This window comes from Bubalus kerabau, chromosome 4, assembly GCF_029407905.1.
Source record: "Bubalus kerabau isolate K-KA32 ecotype Philippines breed swamp buffalo chromosome 4, PCC_UOA_SB_1v2, whole genome shotgun sequence".
In the NCBI taxonomy this organism is placed as follows: domain Eukaryota; kingdom Metazoa; phylum Chordata; class Mammalia; order Artiodactyla; family Bovidae; genus Bubalus; species Bubalus kerabau.
Window position 1 is genome coordinate 138,003,551 of NC_073627.1, and position 18,310 is coordinate 138,021,860.

Sequence of the window (18,310 nt, forward strand, 5' to 3'; positions counted from 1 at the left end):
TGAGCTTTATATAAATGGTATTCTCTATGAAATTTATATGCAGCTTGTTTTTCTTACTCAATGGTACATTTGGGAATTTTATCCAGGTTGATATGAACAACTTCAGTTTCTTTTAATTGCTATATTCCATTGTGTGACTCTCAGATTGTACCTACTCTTTCCTGCTGCAGTTTTTCAGTAAAAGCAGCAGGATATGTACATATACAAATATATAGATATATATATAGATCTATATGCAAGTTGTAAACAAACACACAAACAGACTGCAGAGCAGGTAAATCAGTGTTGTTTTGTTGTAAGACTAGACTAGAACTAGGTAAAAAAAAACATGATTTAAAAAAGAATTCAGAAACAATCCTAGGAAATTGGTATACAATATAGAAGCATTTCAATTCAATAGAGAAAAATGGACTATTTAATAAATGGTATTGAGAGAATTGGATATATATAGATAAAATAAATAAAAGCAAATCTCTACCTTACATGATACACAAAATTACAGTTTAGATGAATTAAAAACTTCAACCCTCAAAAATACAAATTATAAAATATTAGGCAAAAATGTATAGCAAAATATCATTATGATCCCAGGGAGAGGGAACCTTAAATAAGTCATGGAAAGCAAAACTCACACAGTAAAAGGCCTAACAATTTAAATCAAATTAATGAATAAATGTTATCTAAAGTATAAAAAAAGAACCTGAAAAATAAAAGATACCCCAACATAGAAAACAAACATGATTATCAAAGGGGAAACTCAGGGGGAAGGATAAATTCAGAGTTTGGGATTAAAATATACACATTATTGTATATAAAATAAATAACCAACTGCTGCTGCTGCTAAGTCGCTTCAGTTGTGTCTGACTCTGTGTGACCCCATAGACGGCAGCCCACCAGGTTCCCCCATCCCTGGGATTCTCCAGGCAAGAACACTGGAGTGGGTTGCCATTTCCTTCTTCAATGCATGAAAGTGAAAAGTGAAAGTGAAGTCACTCAGTCATGTCCGACTCTTCGAGACCCCATGGACTGCAGCCTACCAGGCTCCTCCATCAGTGGGATTTTTCAGGCAAGAGTACTGCAGTGGGTTGCCATTGCCTTCTCCGAGATAACCAACAAGGACCTACTATATAACACAGGGAACTATATTCAGTATCTTGAGATAACCTATAATGGAAGAGAAAAAAAGAATATATATATATATATATTTATTTATTGTGGTTGTTTGGTCACTGAGTCCTGTCTGACTTTTTTCAGACCCTAAGGATTATAGCTTGCCACTCTTCTCTGTCCATGGGATTTCCCAGGCAAGAATACTGGAGTAGGTTGTCATTTCCTATCCAGGGGGTCTTCCTGACCCAGGGGTGGAACCCATGCCTCCTGCATTAGCAGGCAGGTTTTTTACCACTGAGCCACCAGGGAAGTGCATGTGTATGTGTATATATATATATATATATATATATATGTATATATATACACACACACACATACGTATGTATAGCCAAATCACTTTGCTGTATATTTGAAACTAATACAACATTGTAAATCAACTATATTTTAAAAAAAACTAAAAAAACAAAACAAAACCAGACATCCCAAACAACATGAAAGGCAAGCTGAAGACTAGGAGAAAATTTTGCAACTTATGTAACAAAGAATGGGTATAACAGATATATGTAGGAAAACAAACAAACAAATAAACACCCTTTAGAAAAATGAGCAAAGGAATCTTTGAAGAAAAATGAGCATCAGGCATCTCCTAATGAAAACACTGAAGAGATAACATTGTATACCTAATATACTGAGCATTTTGAAATGTCTGGTAGGTGAAGCATGACTGAGACTGCAGAGAAGTGGGAACTTCTAGACTCTGTTTTCACACTTCAAGATGGTGGAGCCACTTGAGAGGCAATGTGGGCATAGCCTTGGATCCACAATTTCCTCTTGTAGGAATTTGGAGTCTTGAGACACAGAAAAGACACATAGGACATTTATTGCAATGTTGTTGGAGGTAGTGGAAAATTGTTAACAATCCTAAATATCCACTAGGGCTTCTCTGGTAGTTCAGATGGTAAAGAATCTGCCTGCAATACAGGAGAGCCAGGCTCGATCCTGGGGTCAGGAAGATCCCCTGGTGAAGGGAATGGCTACCCATTCCAGAAATATTGCCTGGAAAATTCCAACGACAGAGGAGCCTGGCAGGTTGCAGTCCATGGGATCGCAAAGAATCAGATACAATTGAGCGATTAACACTTTCAAGTATCCACTAAAAAGAGAGAGGATAATAAATAAAATACGGTATAGTAATACAATGGAATACTACTCAGCAGTTAAAAGAAATTCACCTGGTCAATATAGCCACACAATTAGATTCCAAAAATACTGCTAAATTATAAAATCACACCTATAGTATAATGCCTCTTACGTAAACACAGCACACAAATACATCAATATACAATGATCAGGTTCTGCAGGGCCTCCCAAGTGGAGCTAGTAGTAAAGAACTTGAATGCCAATGCAGGAAACATAGGTGACCTAGGTTTGATCCCTGGGTTGGGAAGATCCCCTGGAAGAGGTCATGGCAGCCCACAGGTGTATTCTTGCCTGGAGGATCCCATTGACAGAAGAGCCTGGTGGGCTATAGTCCATGGGGTTAAAAAAGAGTTGGACAGGACCTAGTGACTAAACAACAACAATACATATTCTTTTTCCTAAAATTTTCACAGTATTTGCCCATCACATTTGCAATAGGAAACCAGTTATTTGTCAAGGATTGTTGAAAGTTCAAAAATTCTTAAAAGGTTAGCTTTAGGTTACCTTTAAATACACCCTCCTTTCCTCCCCCACCAGCTTAAATACATAGCACGTGTTTGGGAAGACTGGCATGTTTTATTGCAAAATTAGGCACATTCCCCAAACTGTGGAAGTAGAGAAAAAGGTTCTGGGAATTATTTAGCTTAGTTTAGGGGGATCAGGGGAAATAGCTCTTATTTTTAACTCACCGATGTTCCATTAACCAGGACACTCCAGAGACTTAAGATTTACTGACAGTCAATGTTTAACCATGGTTAAATTTAGCTACTTTCTGGGGATGAAACTTCTCAGATAGCTGAGAGATTTTCATCTCTTTTACATTTTTACACTGTAATGATCTGGAGTAGAAAAATGTATAGAATGTTTCAGGTACTTCTCTGCCTTCTTCAACAGAAAAGAGTATCGAGTTTCAGCTTTTCCAACTTTGCTATTTCTAAAGGTTGCCATATGGCAACACTGTCAGGATCTGTCTTACAGCAACACTGTCTTCCCTGCTAAGGTTTTGGAAGTCAACTTCTTGGAATTGTTTGTAAAATAATCAGTGTATGGGGCTCACACGAAGAGGATTGCCTCAGATAAAAGAACACACAAACTTCATGGCATCTATTCTGGCTTTTTCACAATCCCCCTTTTCCCCTCCTCTTCTTTCTGGTTTTCAGGGACGTTCTGAAAGTGCTGGATGCAAGCCTGGAAGGTGATACAGGTAGAGAAGAAAGAACAGGATTATTTCTTGTAAAACAGTGATCTCTATCAAGATCAAAGCTTTAGCTGTTGGCACAGGGCTCTTGCCACAGAACTGAGCTACCAATAGATGAAATGCATGCATGTGCTAAGTTGCTTTAGTTGTGTCCGGCTCTTTGCAACCATATAGACTGTAGCCCGCCAGGCTGGAGTGGCTTGCCATGCCCTCCTCCAGGGGATCTTCCCAACCCAGGGATCAAATAATTCTAAATGAAGACAAAAACCATAACCTTATAGCAATTGTACAGCATCTGCTAGAAAATTTTGTGATCTTATACAAGAATTTCTCAAGATACAGCAGGTAATGATTAATGAAGCCTTTGTAAGTAACAGCCTTATACATACATACAAGTGTTGTGCTCAGTCGTGTCCAACTCTTTGTGACCCCATGGACTGTAACCTGCCATGCTCCTTTGTCCATGGGATTTTCCAGGCAACAATACTGGAGTGGGTTGCCATTTCCTTCTTTAGGGGCTCCTCCCAACCCAGGGATTGAACCTGCATCTCCTGAGTCTCCTGCGCTGCAGGCAGATTCTTTACTCACTGAGCCACCTGGGAATAGCCTTGTACATCTGAGTAAGGTGGGGGTCCAAGAGGGTTCATACAGAGCTAGATCTATAATCTCAGGCCTACTGTGTAAAACCAGAAAAGGGAAGGGAACAGAGGGTATGAAATGGAGCCATGAACCTCAAGAATCACAGATAAGGTCTTTTCTTATGCACGGGTCATGTTCATTTTTCCTCCTATTGCAATAATCAGGCAGCAACACAGAGAAGTGATGATTCACAACTGCATTCCAAGGCTCTGAGTCAGGAAGTTAGGGCTCATTTGATGTTATCAGTTAGCTGGCCGTGGTAGTGACCAAATCTAATAAAAACACAAAGGACAGAGGTTTCAAATTTCTTTCAGAAGGATTGTGCTCACTCTAAAGAGTACAGGACCTGTGCAAATTGCTCCTGCCATATGTTCATGTGAGATAAACTCACAGAATACTGTAGCAGAGAGATAGCCTGTTCAGGTATCTCATACATAGATACGATGTTCATCGGTAGCAGACGCAGAGCAGATGGTGGCTCTGAGTGAGTTGAGGTTGTTGCTCTGAAAATTCGAAGAGGATGGAGATGAAAGCATAGGAGTTAGGGATAGATGGGCTGTCTCTCCCATCTCCCTTTGCCTCAGTCCTTTTTCAGTAAACAAGGAAGCTCATCCTTTCCCAGCCTTAGAAAAGGCAAAAATAAATGCCTGTGGAAGTGCTTAGAGTTACCTGGAAACAAATGTGACTGTGTTAGAATGAAGTATCATATTGTCTCTCCTTGGGCTTCCCTTGGTGGTTCAGTAGTAAAGAATCTGCCTGCCAGTGCAGGAGACACGTGTTTGATCAATGGCTCAGGAAGATCCCCTGAGAAGGGAATGGCAACTCACTCCAGTATTCTTGCCTGGGAAATCCCATGGACAGAAGAGCCTGGCAGGCTAAAGTCCATGGGGTCACAAAGAGTCAGACACAACTGAGAAACTAAACAACAATTGTCTCTCCCAAGAGACCTAATCCTTGTAAGGGAACAGGAGAAAAACTTCTTTGGTTTATCAACTGTTCCCCTTTAGGGTAAGCTCGGTCTGAAGGTTGGTTCCCATTCTAGGAGATTCAGAACAACCACAGCCTTGGAATATTGTGAATATGCCTGAACTCCTAGAATATGTGTCCTGGAAAGGGTCTGAAGATCACTTCCCTCATTGTATAGACACAGAAATGAAGTTCCAGAGAGGTGAATGGACTTCTCTGAGGTCACACGGCTTTTCTCAAATACACAGCTTCCGTTGATGAGCCCAGGGCCCTTTTCACAGACTTTCTCAAAGTGAGGTCCTCTGAGATTGCATGTCAGAATCACCTGACATGTATATGGGCCACCAGGGAGGTATTGGTGAAGAGAGTTGATTATATAAATGCACATTCCCTGAACTGAATCACAAGCTTTGGGAGCAAGTACCCGAGAATCTGTATTTTAGGATGAAACAATTCTTTTTTTTTTTGGCTGCACTGAGTCTTCATTCCTTCACGTGGGCCTTCTCTAGCTGTGGCAAGCAGTGGCTACTCTCTAGCTGCAGTGCGCAGGCTTCTCTTTGCGGTGGCTTCTCTTGTTGTGGAGCATGGACTCTAGGCTCATGGGCTTCAGTAGTTGTGGTGCATGGGTTTAGTTGCTCCATGGCATGTGGGATCTTCTTGGACCAGGGATCGAACCTGTGTCCCCTGCACTGGCAAGTGGGTTCTTAAGGATGTCAAGGATGGGAAGTCAAGGATGAGGGAAGGATGAGGGAAGTCAAGGATGAGGCGATTCGTACACAGCTCTGCTTTATTTCAACAATACCTTGAAGTGTTGCTTCTAAATTGCCTACTTAAAATGGCCACCCTTAAGGAATCATCTCCTAGAGAATATGGAAAGAACATGTGCTATTAGTTGCCACCAGACAATGCCATGTCCTCAATTAGCTACATCGTATGACAGTCAGTCTCCTGTAGGGCACCATCATCTTCTTGAATGTTCTGAACAATCAAAGCACATTTGGGAAACAAACACAGCTCATGTGGTCCCTTTAAGAGACTCTCTTTGCCTGGGTTTGGTGATGGGTGTGCTCTCCTTTGCAGGTCACTCCCAGCTTATCTTACTGTCCCCGCCACCTCTCTGAGACATCTGGTTTCATACAAGTGTCTCTGGCCTGAAAGTAGATAGATTCTGATACACGGCTGAACCCACCCTTCCCTTAATCAACACAGAGTGACTTGTCAGGTCCATGGGAGATAAATAAAGCTGAGATCGTCCCTGTAGAAGCCTCCTGGGAGGTTAAATAGGGTATGTAAACAAGTGATGGGGTTGCCAGCAGCTTCCACGTAATGCCCACGAAGGGCTCTTTGCATAAGGACATCAACTGGGCTGGGCACGTCCAAGCAGAATTCATCTGAAAAGGATGAAAACCTCTGAACCCAGCTGGATCCCTGGTTACTCCATGATGGCTCAAGGTTAGGGAGGATCTGTCTCTTGTGTGCTCACGCACTGGATTTCTCCCTTCCTGCCTCCCAGCAGGTCCTTACCGGGCTTCAGAGTGCCCAGCTGGAGCCAGCCTGTACTACTTTCTCCTTTGCCCAGGCAGGAACAGCAAAGATGGAGCCAGATTTCAAGAGAGGCCCCGTCGTAGAGAAGCACTCATTAAAAGACAACCTTCATGTCATCAAAACCCCAGGGTGTAACAAAAGAGAGCTGCAGAACGTCCCTTTGATCTGCAGCTATTTTTTTAAAAAGGTAGTTTTTAGGTTTGCAGAGAGGTCAGAAAGGGCTGTGATTTGAGTTTCTCTGAAATTTGCTCTAGAAAACAAAACCAGAGGCTCCAAGGAAGCAGGGGCCTGGTGTCCCCCAAAACGCATCTCAGTGTCTAGCAGCTAAGACAGTGCTCAAAAATGTGTCAGATAATAAGCCACTATCTGGGGGAGGGACTTCCCTGGTGGCTCAGTGGTAGAGAATCCACCAGCCAATGCAAGAGACATGGGTTCTATCCCTAGGTTGGGAAGATCCCCTGGAGAAGGAAATGGTAACCCACTGCAGTATTCTTGCCCGGGAAAACCTACGGACAGAGGAGCCAGGCAGGCTACAGTCCATGGGGATAGCAAAAGAGTCGGGCACGACTTAGCAACTAAACAACAATAAAACCAGCTATAGGCACCAAAATACATTCCTGCCATCAACGCTTACGACTCCAATGTGTCCTGGTTTCTGAGGGGCTGTCATAGGAGGGGACATTGAGGCTTTGCAGAGGGTGCCTCTTCCTACCTCTCTGCACAAACAGGTGCTGCTGAGGTTTCCATCTCTGACTCTCCTTTCACTTCCAGATTTCAAGACCATTTCTGAACAGCCCATTGTTTTATTCCCCCAGTTTTATTGAAATGTAATTGACACACAGTTCGGTGTGAGTGTTAAGCTGTATGCTTAATGACTTGAAGTATGTATGTTGCAAAATGTTACCACAGTAAGTTTAGTTAACATCCATCACCTCACACAATTACAAAATATTTTTTACTCCTGATGAGAACATTAAGGATCTATATCTCTCACTAACTTTCATACATACCATACAGTGGCGTTAACTGTAGTCATCACGTGGTACATTAATCCCCAAGACTCATTTATCTTGTAACTGGAAGTTTGTACCTTTTGAGTCCATCCAATTCCCCTCTCCCCTCTACCTCCCAGAAACACAAATCTGTTCTCTTTTTCTGAGTTAGGTTTTATTAGAGTCTACATCTAAATGAGATCATGTGATATTTGTCTTTTTCTGTCTATTTACTTACAGGTGGTGCTAGTGGTAAAGAACTCAGCTGCCTATGCAGATGTAAGAGACCCGGGTTCAATCCCCTGGAGAAGGGAATGGCAACCCACTCCAGTATTCTTGCCCAGAGAATCCCTTTGACAGAGGAGCCTGGTGGGCTATAGTCCACTGGGTCTCAGTCAAGTTTGCAAAATGTTGGACACGACTGAGTGACTTAGCACCCACACATGCAATGCATTTACTTAGCAGAATGCCTTCAAGGTCCATTCTTTTTCTTTTTTTTTTTTTTCTCCCTTTAATTGGAAAATTGTTACTTAGTCAGATTTTGGGAACCTGGGCATCCTCCCCTCTCTTTCAGGTGACAGCCCACCTCTGATGTGAGCAGACTTTGGACTTATAACCTCCAGAAGGAAGCTAAAGTTCCCTCCTTGCCAAAGTGGTGAAGGGTATTGTTCTGTAGCCACCCCATGCCCCCCCACCAAGTACTGGCGTGCGTGCTCAGTCGTGTCTGACTCTTTGCAGCTCCATGAATTGTCGCCTACCAGACTCTGTCCAAGGAATTTTGCAGGCAAGAATGCTGGAGTGGGTTGCCATTTCCTTCTCCAGGGGATCTTCCCCACCCAGGAAGATAATCTGAGTCTCTTGCATTAGCAGGCGGATTCTTTACTACTGTGCTACCTAGGAAGCTCCCAAGAACTAACTGATAACAGTTATAAATCATATTTTTATATAGAAGATCAATTTAGGGATTTTTTTTGTTTGTTTCACCTTTTTCTCTCTCTACCCTCTCAGTGCCATGGGTATATTATGAAGAGCTTTAGATGAATGTTGGTCAAAACCTCTAAAGTCAACTAAGGAGGCCACTGCTACTGAGAAATTCACTAGCATGGACTGTCTGATCTGCCTGAGGAGTCTCTGGTTTCTTTCGGGAACAGAAATCTTCAATCTGTGAGATCCAGCACATGGCAACAGAGAAAGAACCACCCAGAAGTCACAGGGAACAGAAAAGCATAGAATCAGAAGGAAGTGATGATCAGAGAGCACCCAGGACTGTGGTCAGCGCTTTCAGGCACTTGATGTTTGTTGACTGACTGTCTGAAGGACTGAATGAATACTTGAATAACCCAACCTCCTCATTACGCAGAGGAGGAAACTGAAGCCACAGGGGATGTTGATTTGCTGAGTCACGTAGCATAGCAATGGCACCTGGGACTGGCTTGTAGGGGACCTGAGTCTCACCTCTGTGCTCGTGTTATCACAGTGATGGCAACCAGAAAAATTAAGGAGAGCTGGGGTGGAGTGAAGGAAATAAGGAATCATAAAAGAGTAAAATGGCTTAAAATACCGGCATACCTTGCTTTATTGCACTTTGCTTTATCAGGCTTCACAGATATGGAGGGTTGTTTTTTTTTTTTTTTTTTTTTTTTGATGTATTGAAGGTTTGTGGCCACCCTGCAAAGTCAGATGATGGTTTGCAGTTTTGACATAATGTTGTGTGTGTGTGCTCATCATGTCCAACTCTTTGCAACCATAGATTGTAGCTTGTCAGGCTCCTCTGACCACGGAATCCTGCAGGTGAGAATACTGAAGTGGGTTGCCATTTCCTACTCCAGGGGATCTTCTTGACCTAGGGATCACCTTCATAGTTAATAGACTACAGTATAGTATGAACATAACTTTTAAAAATTAAAAAAATATTATATTGGAGTATAGTTGATTTACAGTGTTATATTAGTTTCAGGTGTAGAGCAAAGCAAATCAGTTAGGAATATACATGTATCCAGTTTTTTAAGATTCTCTTCCCAAGCAGGCCATTACAGAGTGTTGAGTAGACTTCCTGAAATGTGCCTGGTCTAAACTGAGATGTGCTGTGAGTATGAAATATATACCGATTTCAAGGACAATATGAAAAAAGGGTAAAGTGAGCTTGTGGCACAGTGTTAAAGAATCTCCCTGCCAATGCAGAAGATGCAGGAGACATGGGTTCTATCGCTGGGTCGGGAAGATCCCCTGGAGTAGGAAACGGCAACCCACTCCAGTATTTTTGCCTGGAAAATCTCATGGACAGAGGAGCCTGGTGGGCTACAGCAGACATGACTGAACAACTGAGCATGCATGCTTGAAAAAAGAATGTAAAATATCTCATTGTAAATATATTGAATAAATTGGAATAAACAACATATATTATTAACATTCATTTCTCCATTTTTACTATTTTTAATGTGGCAACCAGAAAATTTAAAATTACATTCATGGCACTGTATTTCTATTGGGCAGTGCTGGTCGACTCTGCTTCAAAGCATTTAAAGACCATCTCAAATACAGAGTGCAATGCTTATAAAATTAAAATGGGCATTGAGTGTATGGAAGTGGTTGTGTTCTCCAGCCATTACTTTCAATCACCTTTTAAGTAAAGAAACATAGAGGTGGTGACATGGGAAATTGTGATGGAAATAACAAGGTAGCCTGCTTATTAATCAGAGAAATTGACTCTGAAAGACAGTAATGATACAGTCAGTGTTGGTTCAGGCTTTATGCTTCTCATAGGACATCTTGACCTTTGTAACATCCTCAGAAGCTGTTGGGGGCATTTGATGCCCCCAGGGAGGAGGCATAAAGCGTAGGGAGGCAGCATGGAGTTACTGGAAGACCTGGCTAGCTCAGTGTAGCCTCACATAAGTCACCTAAGCCTCTAGGTTTCATCCTCGGCGCAGTCTTTGTGCTATACCACAGTGCTGTCTCTGGAGTCCCCATCCTCAGCCTTAGAACCCGGAAGGGCTTGAGCGCAAGACCGGAGATCTCTATGCCTCCATTTCCTGTTTATAAGACGGAGACGAGGACAGTGCTTTCTTACAGACTGATAGAGATTCAACAAGATAGTTCATGCCTAGTAAATGCCTCCAAAATGTTAAAAACAAATAAAAACTTACAAACTGAAAAGGATCTTAAGGGCCACTCAGTCCAACTCCCACCCAAATTCACGAGTGCCCATGTATTTCCCCTCATATCTGGTCTCCCTTTGTTCACTGCCAATGGTGGGAATCCTATTATCTCAGAGCGCAGACCTTGTTTGTTTGTCTTTAAATTTTATTTTACTGTGATTAAGTACCATAATGTTACCATTTTAATCATTTTAAAGTTTACAGTTCTGTGGCATTAAGTGCATTTCCTTGTTGTTATATGAACTTCCCACCATCCAGCTCCAAAACTTTTTCATTATCTGAAACAGAAACTGTACCTGTTAAACAATAACTCCTCATTCTCTTGTCCCCCTAGACTCTGGTAACCATTGTTGTTTCTGTCTCCATGAATTTGACTACTTTAGGTATCTCAAGTAGTTGGAACCCCATAGAATTTGTTCTTTTGTGTCTGGCTTATTTCACTTAGTGTAATGTCTTTAAGAGTCATCTACGCTGTAGCATGTGTCAGAGTTTCTTTCCTTTTTAAAGTTGTATAATATTCCATGGTATGTGCATACCACTTTTTGTTTATCCATTCATCTGTTGATGGACACTCAAGATTTTTTTTAGACTGTTTTGATGTGGATCATTTTATTGAAGACTTTATTGAATTTGTTACAGAATTGCTTTTGTTTTATGTTTTAGTTTTTTGGCCATGAAGCATGTGGGATCTTAACTCCCTGACCAGGGATTGAACCTGCACCCCCTGTATTGGAAGGGGGAGTCTTAATCACCAGACTGCCATGAAAATCCTGACTCTCAGGTTTTGAATGTCTCTAACTATCAGTTCTGCCACCAAGTAAGCTCAGTTGTGCCTTCCTGTGACTTAAACCCATCTACCCAGGTCTGCCCTTGAACAAGAGCATCAGACTGGGTCCCTGCCCACAAAAATCCCTGGATGTGAACCACCACCTCCTCAAAGACTGAGCAGTGTTTCCTAATTTCCACACTTTCTGCCATTGTGGTTTAAGTCTTCAGATCCACTTAAGTTCTTTGGACTGCAAGGAGATCAAACCAGTCAATCCTAAAGGAAATCAACCCTGACGGACTGCCAATGGAAGGATTGTTGCTGAAGTTGAAGCTTCAGTATTTTAGCCACCTGATGCAAAGAGCCGACTCATTGGAAAAGACCCTGATGCTGAGAAAGATTGAAGGCAAAAGGAGAAGGGAGCAACAGAGGATGAGATGGTTAGACAGCATCACCAACTCAATGGACATGAATTTGAGCAAACTCTGGGAGATGGTACGGACAGAGAATCTTGGCATGCTGCAGTCCAAGTGGTCACAGAGAGTCAGACATGGCTTAGTTACTGAACAAAAGCACTGATATAGAGGGGCTTCCCCGGTGGCACAGTGGTAAAGAATCTGCCTGCCAATGAAGGAGATGCAAGAGACATGGTTTTTTTTTGATCCCTGAGTCAGGAAGATCCCCTGAGTAGGAAAAGGCAAGTCACTGCAGTATTCTTGCGTGGGAAATCTCATGGACAGAGGAGCCTGGAGGGCTACAGTCCATAGGGCCACAGAGAGTCGGACATGACTTAGTGACTGAGCATGCATACACGAAACTTCCTGATCTCATGTTCAAAAGGAATCACCCTAAACACATACATGTAGGAAGCTTCTCGTATTCAGAGGAATGACCATAAACTGAACAGACTTATACTCTACTCCAGGATTAACTTCCCTTTCCTTGACCCTTTACTCACACAGCTGAAGAATGTGTTGCCTTTTCTTGGCAGCCTTATTTCACCAATTCATTTATTGAACAAGTTTTATTGGTTGGCTCATAAAGGTGAGGCAATTCAGTTAGTAGTTCAGAGCTTGAACTCGGAGGCCGGATTTCCTAGGTCAGAATCCGAGATTCATCCTTTACAATGAGTCATTGGACTTCAACTTCTCAGGGCCTTGCTTCCTTATCTATAAAATAATAATAGTAACAGAACCGGCCTCACTGAGTGGTTGTGAGGATTACGTGAATTAGTGCCCAAACATGAGAAGTGTGCCTGGCACTCAATAAATGTGCTATTTCTCTGCATAGGGCACTGTGCCGGGTGCTGGGGGTAAGCAGTCAGCCAGGCAGACCAGCTCTGGACTCTTTGTGGTTCCCAGTCTAACAAAATGGTCAGACAAGCTAACCATTACATGACAACCAGAATTTATTCATGGTTTGTTAAAGATATGTTTTTAAGTAGAAAAACACCTACTACACGACAGAGTATGAAGTCTTATGAAAAGATTGCAGGGTGAGGTGGGGGCACAGCAGGGGGGCACCTAACTCACCCCCACTTATTCACTTACTCACTAAGAATAAATTCTTATTCGTGCAGCCTCTATGAAGAACTTATGGAGATTCCTCAGAAAACTAAAAACATGTTGCCATATGATTCAGCAATCCCATATATTCTGGGCATATATTCTGAGAAAACCATAATTTGAAAAGATACATGCACTCCAATGTTCATTACAGTATTATTTACAATAGCCAGGATGTGGAAGCAACCGAAATGTCCATCAACAGATGAAGGGATAAAGAAGATGTGAGAGAGATATATATATATATACACACACACACAATACACATATTGTGTATATATATACACATACAATACACATATTGTATATATATACATACAATACACATATTATATATATACTACACATATTGTGTGTGTGTGTATATATATATATATATATATATACACAAAATGGAATAATAGTTAGCTAAAAAGAAAATGAAGTAATGCCATTTGCAGCAACATGGATGGATCTACAGAAAATCATACTAAGTGAAGTAAGTCAGAAAGAGAAAGACAAATATCATAGGATATCACTTATATGTGTAATCTAAAATACAACACCAATGAGCTTACCTACTAAACAAAAACAGACTCACAGAACAGACTTGTGGTTGCCAAGAGGGAGGGGTTGTGGGGGAAGGATGGATTGGGAGTTTGGAGTTAGCAGCACAAGCTGTTATATATATGTACAGCTGAATCACTTGGTTGTATACCAGAAACTAACACAACATTGTAAGTCAACTATCAATAAAATAAATATTTTTTAAAAAGCAAAAACTATACTTAGTGAGTTCCTACTAGTATTAGGTATGATTGCTGATTCTAGGAAGTATCTATGAACAAAACAGAAATCTCTCTCCTGGGAAGCTTACATTCTACTGATAGGAGACAGACAACAACATAATAAATAATAAATAATAATAATTAGTCTGCACACAAATAATAAATACAACTCTACTGTCTGTTGGAGGCAGAGCAGGATGATTCTTGATAAATTTTACATCCTACATGAGTGACAATTAGGACTTTGGGATGACTCCGGAGCTTTCAGCTTGAGAACTAGAAGCAAAGCTGTCAGGTCAGGATGCTTCCCTGAGGAAATGGCATCTAACTGGGGACTGGAAGGACAGATAGCCACCATCCAAGTGAAGAGAGGCAGGAAAAAATCCAGGGAGCTGTAGCTTGTCCTCAGCAGACAGGCAACTCCAGTATCACATAAAGTCGTATCAGTCCAGGAGGACTCCGTCCTGCCTTGTATGTCCACAAGGCTCAGGACTTAAGGGTACAATTTTATGTTTTTAGAGATTTAAAACACAACCTTGACTTTCAGCCTTCCAAGGAGCTACTCCTCCTAGTATTGTGTCTTCTAAGGGGTTGATAAGTTTGCATTCCATGATTTTTTCCAGTAGTTGATAAAAAAAAAAGTAGTTGAACCAAACTTGGTCAAGGACAGCGTACTATGTCACACCTCTTTTCTTGCTTATATTAGCTCTATTAATCAACTCCTTGGGTAGTACAGCTTACAAATCAATCCAATCATAAGATAACATTACATGGCCAGCATTTCTCCATCTAACTCTATAATAACAGCCCTAAGGGTCAAATGAGATAAGATACGAGAAAGTGCTTAAAAGTTTGCCACAACTGCTAAGTGGTTCAATGAATTAACTATCTATCTATCTAACTATCATTGGCCGGGCGGTGGGGGGGGGGGGGCGCGGTGGGGGGGGGGGCGCGGTGGGGGGGGGCGCGGTGGGGGGGGCGCGGTGGGCGGGGGGAAGAAAGAAAGGGAGAGGAGAGAAGAAGGGAGGGAGGAAGGATAGAGGGAAAGAAGGAAGGGAGAATGAAAGGAGGGAATAAAGAAAACTCTCCAGAGTTCAACAAGCTGCCATTGCTTAGCATGACTTGGACACCAAACGTCTGGGAATGGAGAAACACGGAGATTAAATGAGCACACTGCCGTCACAGCCCAGGCGATTAAACGACAGAGCAGCCTCTCGGTATTTCCCTCTGGATAAACGTGCAACATTGTAAAAAACCTCACACCTGAGTAAGTGCACAGCCTTTTAAAAGAAACATGCTTTACTCACGCCAAACTGATGCATTTTGAGAGAAGGCTATAGCTCTTGAAGTGACTTTTGTGAACATGACGCAAATGGTGAGAATCTGAATTGGTCCTTTTTATGATTTTATGGCGGAGAAGGCAATGGCACCCCACTCCAATACTCTTGCCTGGAAAATCCCATGGACGGAAGAGCCTGGTAAGCTGCAGTCCATGGGGTCGATCAGAGTCGGACACGACTGAGCGACTTCATTTTCACTTTTCACTTTCATGCATTGGAGAAGGAAATGGCAACCCACTCCAGTGTTCTTGCCTGGAGAATCCCAGGGACGGGGGAGCCTGGTGGGCTGCTATCTCAGGGGTCGCACAGAGTCGGACACAACTGAAGTGACTTAGCAGCAGCAGCAGCAGCATGATCTAATGGGGGCTTCCTTGATGGCTCAGTGGTAAAGAATCTGCAATGCAGGGGATGCAGGAGGCGTGGGTTCAATCCCTGGGTCAGGAAAATCCCCAGAAGGAGGAAATGGCAATCCACTCCAGTATTCTTGCCTGGGAAATCTCATGAACAGAGGAGCCTCGCGGGCTATAGTCCATAGGGTTGCAAAGAGTTGGACACAAATTGAGCGACTGAGCAAGCAAACAATTATCATATGGAAAAGAAGTCTACTAAATAAGGGGTCTCCAATCTCTAGAATCCAATGCCTGATGATCTGAGGTGGAGCTGATGTAATCATCATAGAAATAAAGTGGACAACAAATGTAATGTGCTTGAATCATCCCCAAACTACCCTCAACCCTGCCCCAAAGCCCATGGAAAAGCTGTCTTCCATGAAACCGGTCCCTGGTGCCAAAAATGTTGGGGACTGCTGTTAAATGTAGCAAGTCATGTTCATGCCCTCATTAAATATGCTTGCATGTATCAAAAACATTTTGATAAAAATGTTATAGACTTTCATTTTTGAAAAAAAAAAGAAAAGAACCCTTAAAAAACAAAATTAACTGCTGGTTAAGAGACAGAAAATCCTTAATGAACATTAGCATGCTATGAAAAATGTCCATGGCCACAGTAAGAGCTGAGAAACACTTGTCAAACACAAATGGGGAAATGACATTTCTGAATATATATATTGTGGCTGTTGTTTAGTCTCTAAATTGTGTCTGACTCTTTTTTTCCCAGGCAAGAATACTGGAGTGAGTAGCCATTTCCTCCTCCAGAGAATCTTCCCAACCCAGGGATTGAACCTTCATCTCCTGCACTGCAGGCAGGTTCTTAACCACTGAGCCATCAGAGAAGCCCCCAAATATATTTATACATACACACACACACACATACACACACATATATATACATATAAAGCGTTCTTTATATTTATTTTTTAATCCTACAACATAGGAATTAATGTGTCCATTTTACAATTGAGAAACTAGACCCAGAGACGCTAAGTAATTTTTCCAAGGACACACAGCTAGGTAGTAAGTGATAAGTCAGGACTTTTGAGTTCAAAGTGCACCTTTTCTGCTAAGCTCTGTTTCCTCCTCGATTGATTAAACTCGAGCCAGTTGCTGCCCTGTTATGTGCGGGAATCTGTGCTAGGTTCTGGGTCTATAAAGGAGCATAAACCAGAGACTCTGCTTTCCAGGACCTAGGATCCAGATGGGGGACTAAGGTGTGTACTGAAACAAACTACAGGACAAGGAAGTAAGTGATAAATGTCCTGGAGGTGAGGTAGCACACACTCCTAGAGGAGTTCAGTGAAGAAAGCTGTGAGGGCTGTCAGGGTCAGGGGGGCTTCCTGGAAGAGGTGATTGTTATTAATTCATTTGCATTTATTCACTCAGAGCCTACTTTGTGCCAGGCATGGTGTTAGGCACGGAGGACAGAGCTGTGAAGATGTGATATCCAGTGTCTGTTTCCTTGAAACTTACAGTGTGTGTGTGAAATAGAAAGAGAGAGCAAGAAACAGAATAGTCAAATAAGATAATTTGAGAAAGTAATCAGTGCTATACATTTAAAAAAAATGATCATGAGGCTTCTGGGTGGTCCAGTGGTTAAAGAATCTACCTGCCAATGAGGGAACACTGATTCTATCCCTGGTCTGGGAAGATCACACATGCCGCTAGACCACTAAGCCCATGTGCCACAGCTGCTGAGACTGTACTCTAGAGCCCACGCACTGCAATGAAGAGTAGCCCCACTCACCGGAACCAGAGAAACCCTGAGCAAAAGCAAAGACGACCCAGGGCAGCCAAAACAAAAACAAATAAAAAAGAATCAACATTTTAAAAATGAGATTGTGGGACAGGTTTACATTGTTCTTTCTGAGGAAATGACCTTAGGGTTGAAACTGAAAGACTAGAATCTGTCCATGGGAAGAACAGGCCCTGGAGGTTCCAGACATGGGAATATCACCTCCTAAGGAGCTCCTCCTCTATGCTCAGCCATCTGGAAATATGACAACTATGCTTCCTGGAGGATCATGAACACCAAATCCTTTACCTTTCCCAAAAATTTTTTAAAAATTATTTATTTTATTTTTGGCTGTGCTGGGTCTTTGTTGCTGTGTGGGCTTTTCTCCAGTTGCAGAGAGCAGGGACTACTCTCCAGTTGTGGTGCCCGGGCTTCTCAATGCGGTGGCTTCTCTTATTACAGAGCTCGGGCTCTAGAGCGCCAGCTTCAGTAGTTGTAGGGCGTGGGCTCAGAAGCTGTGGACCCCGGGCTCTAGAGCATAGTAGTGTCGCACAGGCTTTGTGGCTCCGTGTGTGATCGTTCTGGACCAGGGATCGAGCCTGTGTTTCCTGCATTGGCATGCGGATTCTTTACCACGGAACCACCATGGAAGCCCAACAAATTCTTAATGATGGTAGGGCTCAGTTTCAAACTGCCCTGTGGAATCTGGCATATATGGCCGTGTGCTAATGTGCTGTGTCATGTCAACATGACTAGAGAGGAGCATTGATGACTATTGATTTTTACCGAACAGGCATCTCAGATAAGACTAATGACGGCAATAAAGGAGTCTTATCAGCTTCCAGGGTTATTTCAAAAGCAGGTGAATGAAAAAGTACTGAATCGAACACCTGGGTTTTTACCCCAATTCTGCCACTATGCACTCCTGTGTCTGTGG

The 18,310-nt window shown here is 42.3% G+C and overlaps 1 long non-coding RNA gene across 5 annotated transcripts in view; it reads right to left on the reverse strand.

Moving 5' to 3' along the window:
- The window catches only part of LOC129650364 (uncharacterized), a 67,533-nt gene that overhangs the window by 39,908 nt on the left and 9,315 nt on the right, over positions 1-18,310 (reverse strand). For 3 of the 5 annotated variants that reach the window (XR_008713729.1, XR_008713732.1, XR_008713728.1), the window contains exons 3-4: positions 4,240-4,419; positions 1,791-3,498 (exon numbers count right to left, since the gene is read on the reverse strand). This is a non-coding gene — a long non-coding RNA (uncharacterized LOC129650364). The remainder of the gene's footprint in view (positions 1-1,790; positions 3,499-4,239; positions 4,420-18,310) is intronic. The other 2 variants (XR_008713730.1, XR_008713731.1) reach the window with 2 other exon arrangements.